Source organism: Phlebotomus argentipes, unplaced genomic scaffold, assembly GCF_947086385.1.
Source record: "Phlebotomus argentipes unplaced genomic scaffold, Phlebotomus argentipes genome assembly scaffold_4, whole genome shotgun sequence".
Taxonomy (NCBI): Eukaryota; Metazoa; Arthropoda; class Insecta; order Diptera; family Psychodidae; genus Phlebotomus; species Phlebotomus argentipes.
This window is the reverse complement of record NW_026776174.1, coordinates 4,245,890-4,253,551: the sequence shown is the minus strand read 5'-3', so window position 1 is coordinate 4,253,551 and position 7,662 is coordinate 4,245,890. Positions and strand designations below refer to the sequence as shown.

General features: G+C 39.2%; 1 long non-coding RNA gene across 1 annotated transcript; it reads left to right on the top strand.

The window, feature by feature from the left end:
• The first annotated feature begins 3,638 nt into the window (after positions 1-3,638).
• On the top strand, positions 3,639-6,894 carry LOC132257672 (uncharacterized). Its single transcript, XR_009468255.1, has 4 exons — positions 3,639-4,148; positions 4,539-4,802; positions 4,876-4,922; positions 4,996-6,894. It is a non-coding gene; the product is annotated as an uncharacterized LOC132257672 (long non-coding RNA).
• Positions 6,895-7,662: the final 768 nt, after the last annotated feature.

Below are 7,662 nucleotides of genomic sequence, written 5' to 3'. Positions count from 1 at the left end.
GTGGGAAGAGGAAAAGTCGCCAAAAAAGTTGAAACGTTGAAACTTTGCTGAAAATCGCCTCGATGGCCTTTGTTGGCGGGGGGAGGAAAAACTTCATTGACTATGTCACTATATATTTAATTCAGCATGTATGAATGTGGAGTGGGGCTGAGATGTAACTTCAGGGCGTGAAAATGATCAATTTGGGTGTGCGGAAAAGAATTTCCTAATCAAGTCTCGAATCAAGTTGAAGTGATTTTTCTCCAATCCACGGAGCGCGTCTCACTCTTTCACTCCCCATCCTTGGCCCCTATCACTTGCTATTGCTGAGCTATTGAAATTCACTTCAGAGTCGCCCTATAGTTGCTATAGCAGTTGGAAACAACAAAATGAAACAACTTAAAAACAGAGTCACTTAAGTTACATGAAACGTGGTAGGAATTTCAAGAATTCTCTATGTACATTCTGGGTAGCTCCCTTGCAGCACAATTGCCAGGCATTTATTACTAGGCGAAATATGGATGGCACGGGACTCCCCTTCACGTATCCCATTTTGGTCGCCCCTGTCGATTTCTTGGTGAGACATAAATTACATTACCTGATTTAATATCGCAGTAAATAGTGTGTGGCCCGCACAAAAGCCTGTATATAAACAAAAATTCTAGACCGATCTATTGTTTTGTCCCAGAATCAAGGGGATGATAATCCTTACCGCTACCTCATCATCAAATCTCTGACTTTAAGACTCTCACCTGTACAGTTTATCCATGATCCATGATGCATTGCTGCCGTGATGTGCAGATATAAGATGTAGGAGGGCGTCTTGTTGGCTACTATGGACTTGAATTTCTCCATGTAGAAGTTCGTGATGTTTTCATGCGCGATCTTTGTGTCCACCAACTGTTCCAGAGTCGTGATGAATGTGTAATGGTGAAACAATTCGATGAGCTTCACGCAGCAGTCCAAGTGGCTAAAGTGCTCCTTCAGAATCTGGTAAATGCTTGCCTGCATGACGAGGAACACGGATGGAATTGTGGAGAACGTTCTGAAATCGCACAAAAATTATAATTAGAGTTACATATATGGAAAAATAAAACGCCTTTCCAAAGAAGAAACTCTCTTAGTTTAGCTTGCGTCGGCAAATACAATAATTGAGATGACATCGATTGTTGCTAGCGAAATCTAAATGATACGACGATAAAGGATAAAAAGACTCTCTGTGTTTTTGAAAACAAGAATACTTTCCTTGGAATAGAAATAAATATACCGAAATTATAGAATCTATGAATTATCTATAAATCAAGTTAAATATTTCGATGTGAGGCAATTGGATTCCCCGAGTCCTGGACCATTTCCCAGTCCGAGACCCATTGCCCAGGGAAGTGGGAGAAAAAGTGGTGCGCTCAGGTGTGCTTTTCCAGTCGTTTATCCATGAGTAGATATTGAAATCAATTTCGTAAGCTGTCTCCTCGCCATTGTCCATGTCCTTCTTGGCCAAATTGCCCGAGGAGGAGAGCTAAAGTTTTGCCTTTTGACCTCCCGCCCTCACTCAGCTAAAACACATTCAAAGTCACTCGAATCCCGAACCCCACATTAGACAAAAATCTCTCCCGTCCCCAAAGCGTTCATCGATTGTCCCTCATCCTTTCGAGCTCTCAGTGAAAAATTGATGAGAGAAAAAATTCAATTATCAGACGAGATACTTGAGCATCTTACTTGCTCTCTCGATAAGTCCCCCAACCTGAGCAGTGGAGATTTACACACTGAATTATCCTAAGCTTTTCAGAAGCTCACACGCTGGCAGTTTACGTGGGAAATTGGCGCTGCATTTCACTTTGCTGCTCTTATCGACTACAAATTACTCTTTGAAGCAGGTTTATCGAGGAGAAAAGTTCACAGTGAATTTGCATTTTGTAGCAAATTTAATCAATTTCTTGCTAAAAAGCAATGTTTAACACTATATATTCGAGGCAAACTGCTCGTGGGAGAGTACGATAGTATTGAAACAAAAATTTCAACAAAGAACTTTGCTATTGGGTTAAAAAATTGTTAATTTTTGAGTTAATTTTAAATTTACATTGAATTCTCTTCAAATTGTCACAACTGAAATGAATTGAAATGTGTTTGCCTTGGTCTTCTATTGCAAAATCATAATTTTACGATTTACCACTATTATGTTTTCATGTTAATTTCCGGGGCTTCATACAATTCTTATGTACACTGTGTACATGAACCTTGTCACGGAACAAAACCATATGACTGCAACTTCTTTACATTTTACACATTCACCGCTTGAGCTCGAGTATTTTGGGGTTAAATGTGTTTGAAGATGCACCATTTAGCACTCAACCTTCACTTTCAGGGGCTAAAAGATTGCCAATAATAGGATTTTGACACATAGTGAACGGTGGAGCCAATTGCCACGGAGATTTCGAGAATATTCTCTGAGGAGTGATCTTTTTATCTCACCCCTATCATAGTGAATTGCCTTTGGGGAAACATGTGTGACTTTGTGCGGTGAATCAATAGGTCAATCAATGGCAAGAAAGAAGTCGGAAACTCTCTGTCAACATCCCCAAATTATTGACTCATATTTCACGTCCATTTGCCAGGCTTTCGCACCTTCTGAAACGTTTCCCAGGCGAATTTTCTACATCTAGAGAAGATCAACGCGATTTACGATATAAACTTTCCTTTCCATTTAATATCAAGATTTCACTTTGTTAAATCTCAAGATCAATGGATTACTTAGTGTGTGATTCGCTGTGTTCATAAAAGTATTTAATTGTAAAATATTGTAGTGAAATTTACCTTAACATCATCGGACGATACACAAAGAGGCAGCGACGAAGCGACCTGGGCAGGCCCTGCAGGTGGTGGCTCCACAGCCACACACGCCCAGGCACTGAAGTCTAAATTTAGCGCCTTCGCAACAAGTACTTGTACTTGTTGCAAAATTTAGACTTCAGTGCCTGCCGTGGTAGCTGCTCGTGGTAAAAAGCCTAAAATGATAAAAAAAAACTTAACAACTCCTGTAGATAAAAGAATAAGAAACTAAATTACCATTGTTTCACGAGGAAACAGCGAAACCACCTGCTGGGCATAAAACCCGGAGTGGCTCGGTGTGATTCGGTAACGATCTTGAAAAAAATGGTTACCGACACACGTGACCAGCATCCTACGCATTGACGCCGGAAGGATTCTATGCCTCATAGTGAGAACATGTCTTCCTCCCGACGTCATTTGCAGGATGCTCTCGAGCGTCCTGCGTCCCCGTTATGATCATTTTGGATTATATAGGATCTTTTATAATTGTTTAGGATCATCTATGATCATTTATGATTGTTTATGATCAATTATGATTGTTTAGTTTAGCTTTTAGTTTAATCATTTATGATCATTTCGGATCGTATAGGATTGCTTCCTATAAATTATATAGGATAGGATATGGCCACCTTTGCGGGTGACAATCCTACACAACGATATCATTTTATACAAATCTGTTTACCGTACTGAAAATCAATAATACTGTCGAGCCAGTCGAGACATTGAAGTTCAAATTTAATTAAGAAATGCAGCTCTCCTACCACAACTCTCACAATATTGTTCTTTTGTGGCAGACCACATGCACGGGAAGTGCACAGAAAGCATATAAAGCCCAGGAGACGTGAGAGAAAGTTCTATCAAAAATAAATCTATTTCATACTTCCCGAATAGAAAGTGCTTCTGACAATAGTGGAAGTGAGTGTGAAGTTCCTTTTTTCTCAACTTCACCCACGAAAAAGATGTGAAGTGCGAAGAAAAAAAATTCCACCACAGAAACCGCGCCACCATTCCCAGTGATTATTATTATTTCGAACTTTTTTGCCACCCCCATTTTCCTGGTGGTGAAATATAGTTTTCGCAAAGAGTGAGGTCAGGGAGCAATTGCAATCTGGGAAAAAGGTGAACTTTCGGTATAATTCTTGTAAATGAAAGTATGGAAAAGAAAGCTCTCGTCGCTTTTTCTGAGGCGAATACAATTTGTTGAATTGCTGCACGAAATCCCACGGAAGTTTTTAGTGTTATATATGGTTTATTAAAGAAATGCACAAGGAATAATCTATTGTTGGATGGCGTTAAAAACTGAAATACGCCACACTGAAAGAAGTAGTAAATGTTCACAGAGGGTAAGAGAAATTTCACTGTAATATTTCAGAGTTAAACACTTTTATGAGCACATAGCGAACCACACTTACTTATTTTTGTGGCTCTAATGCCCCTTTGAGGAGCACAGCCTTCTCCAATAGAGGACATATATTCGAGACAAGTTCAAAAGAAATTCCACTGAATTCCAAAAATGTCTATCAAATTCCTATAAATTCCTTTGCATTCCTATAAATTCCAATTAAATTCCTAAACCTTCTTTTAAAATTCAATTTAATTAGCATGAAGAAGGTAACGAAGCAACATATGTTAATTGAAAATGTAGTGCTGATGAAGTTTAGATTCTTCTAAAGAGAGAGGATCCTTATATATTATGAAAAATCAGAATCATAATTTTATCTTCTACATTGCAGATACATCTAAACTCAATACGAGATCATCAACAGCAGGAAAAGGGAGTTGTTATCTTCATTAACCTTTTTTATGACCTTGTGTCACACCGTCCCCAATAAGTCCCCTAATCAATACGTGAAGTAATAATTTGGATTATTTTACTAATGTAAGTGTATTTTGCAGTGTCTCAGAATAAAACGGAAGAATACCGTGCGATTGAGGAAGTTACATATAATGACAATGAATGTCCATAATGTCAGAGCTGATCCTGCAGCGCTTCTTAAGTAAGTTCAAATGTTAATCAATGTTATGATTTTCTTGTTAATTATTAAAAAAAAAAAACGTTTTCATGTATAGCAAGCCGTATAAATGTCGATTACTTGGATTGGATGACGGTCTTTGAAGTAAGTTGAAAATATATTCAAATTCATGACTTTTTTCATTTATTATTAAAAATATTTTTTCATGCATTTTCAGCATTCCAAATGGATGTCGAATATCTGGATTGGATGACGAAAGCTGACCTCTACCAGTTGTTGCCTGAGGCTTGCAACATGGCCTGCCGTATAAGCCTGCGCAAGGCCTTGGCTCAGAGGAGGGAAAGGGCAGGAGTGTGGAATCCTGCTGTGCGCCCAGAAATTCCGGATCCGGTACCGCGCCGTCAACTACCTGTGCCAGGCCATGCCCCCGTCCCTGTCCTAAGTTCTCTTGGTATTCATAATTTTTATTTGTATTTTTAAAATATATTTTCTGTATTATAGACGCTCGAGAGCATCCTGCAAATGACGTCGGGAGGAAGACATGTTCTCACTATGAGGCATAGAATCCTTCCGGCGTCAATGCGTAGGATGCTGGTCACGTGTGTCGGTAACCATTTTTTTCAAAATCGTTACCGAATCACACCGAGCCACTCCGGGTTTTATGCCCAGCAGGTGGTTTCGCTGTTTCCTCGTAAAACAATGACTTTTTATCACGAGCAGCTACCACGGCAGGCACTGAAGTATATTATAAGTAATTAAGTAATGGTAAATTGGTAACCTCAAATTGGGAAGGCATTACCGCCCCATTGGGCTCACAGCCTTCTCTCTATTATAATCATTATTACTATTCTTCTCTTAGCGGAGATTCTAGAGAAGTTTTAGTTTTACGGTGGCAAAGTGCCGACCAACCATAAGTGGTTCTAAACGTCCACCTTTATATACAGAGACAGAGCGCAAGACATTTTCAGTGAAGCGTATGTTTCAATTGGAAACATTCAACAGCAACCATATGGGCTGCTTTTTGCCATTGAAAAGCTTAATTTTTGCATTCTGCTGTGTTCAAACCATTTGCAAGCGGTGGGATTTGAACACACGACTGTCGCACTGTGAGTCAAGCACGCTAACCACTGAGCCACACCGCCCTGATGGTGAATAAGCTTTTTGTCTAGCTGAGATTCACATCGCAGCTAATATCAGCTGAAATACAGCTGAAACATTGCTAAAAAATCAAGCCTCGCAAAAACAACTATAATGGACTCTGTCAGGAAGTCTTAACATGACGAAATGAGACGAAAAAAGGGAGGGGAGACATTTTTTCGCGTCTATCATTCGGTGTGTTCGTCGTGACAAACGGGCTTGTGGCGCCTAAACGGTAAAAGATATCGACACGCGGTTTACGCCAAAGGTTAAAAGTATGCATTGCTAACGAACATTTTTTTGAGGAAAGGTGTCATAAAATGCCATCTCCTACTCAAACATCATAATTTGGTAGAAATCACCGCTAGGGGCACTAAAGTGAAAAAAAAATGATTTTCGAAATTCCGCGAGAGAACATTATTCCACCAAAATTCGATTTTTCTACAAAACACTCTCGCACCTAAAGATGTTCGAGTGGGAAAAAATGCCATGGTAAAAAAATATCGACCGACAGACGGACCAACCGTCGGATGAAACTCAAAAAATTGATCCCCCTTTTTACCGTCAGATTTCGTCATAATTAGCCGCCTAGAAAAAACCGCTTTGCGTAAAAAAAAATCTTTGAACGGAATATAATTTGGAATAGTTTTGGTAATGTTCAGATTCACACTGTACATATTCAAAACAATCTTAAGACATTCAGGACTCAAATGTTTGCTTTCTCTATTTAATTTAACACCAAAGAGAACATCCACGAGGCTGGAAAGGACATAGTTAGTGGAAAAGCATAGGGAAAATTTGTGGGAATTGATTTGCGAGTGAAAATACATTTGAGGTAATTTTAAATGTCAACACTCAACACATTTTTTATTGAATTACAATCCAACGTTGAAAGATAAACAAATTCCAGTGATATTCCATTGATTTTGCTATTTTGGTATTCAAAGCAGCAAGATATGAAAATTCAACGTGCAATGCTCTCAGAAGATGGATACAGCACAAACACGCGACTGCAAATCAATTTATGGTTTTTCTTCGGATGACTTTGGGTGTTTCAAAATATTCTTGCATGCTGAAAATTGCTTAGGAAATGCCATCCACTTTGCTGTCACTATTGGATTCTACAATTTTCTCTTATTACGTGATACAATTCACATTAGTGCTCCACTGAAACCTTGTGGGTGATACATGAGCTTCAATCGTGACGACTGATGCTGGGGATGATTTTCTCAGCTTCTTTGACAAATTTCACAGATGTGCTATTAAATGTTGTATGATAGAGGATATCATCAATGGACATCGGCAGTTTAATTAGCTCGAATGCCATCTTAATAAGATATTAGTAGAGGGAAAGGCGGCTAGTGAATCCGATTGAGGCGATGCGGTGGCTTTGTGTAATCCACTGAGGGCAGATCGACATGGCTTTTTGTCCCCTGATGCCATTCGACCCTCCGACAACGTTCACACAACACACGTGTCTGGATCGGTTAAAGACTAACGACGCCTCATAGAAATTCAATAAATGGTACAAGTAAGTCGACGGTGAGCGCTCACTCTCATCTCTCACGATAATTTCTATCCTGCCGATTCGGTCTCAATTTGCGTCCTCATTCGCAGCACATGTTTTCTTAATGAGCTGGAGAAGTGTAATCAATAAAACTAATGCGTATAATAAGATTAACGTAAGAGAAAAAAAATTGGCAGCTATTTTAAGCTAATTGGCAAAACTGCGAATCTGATCTAAATC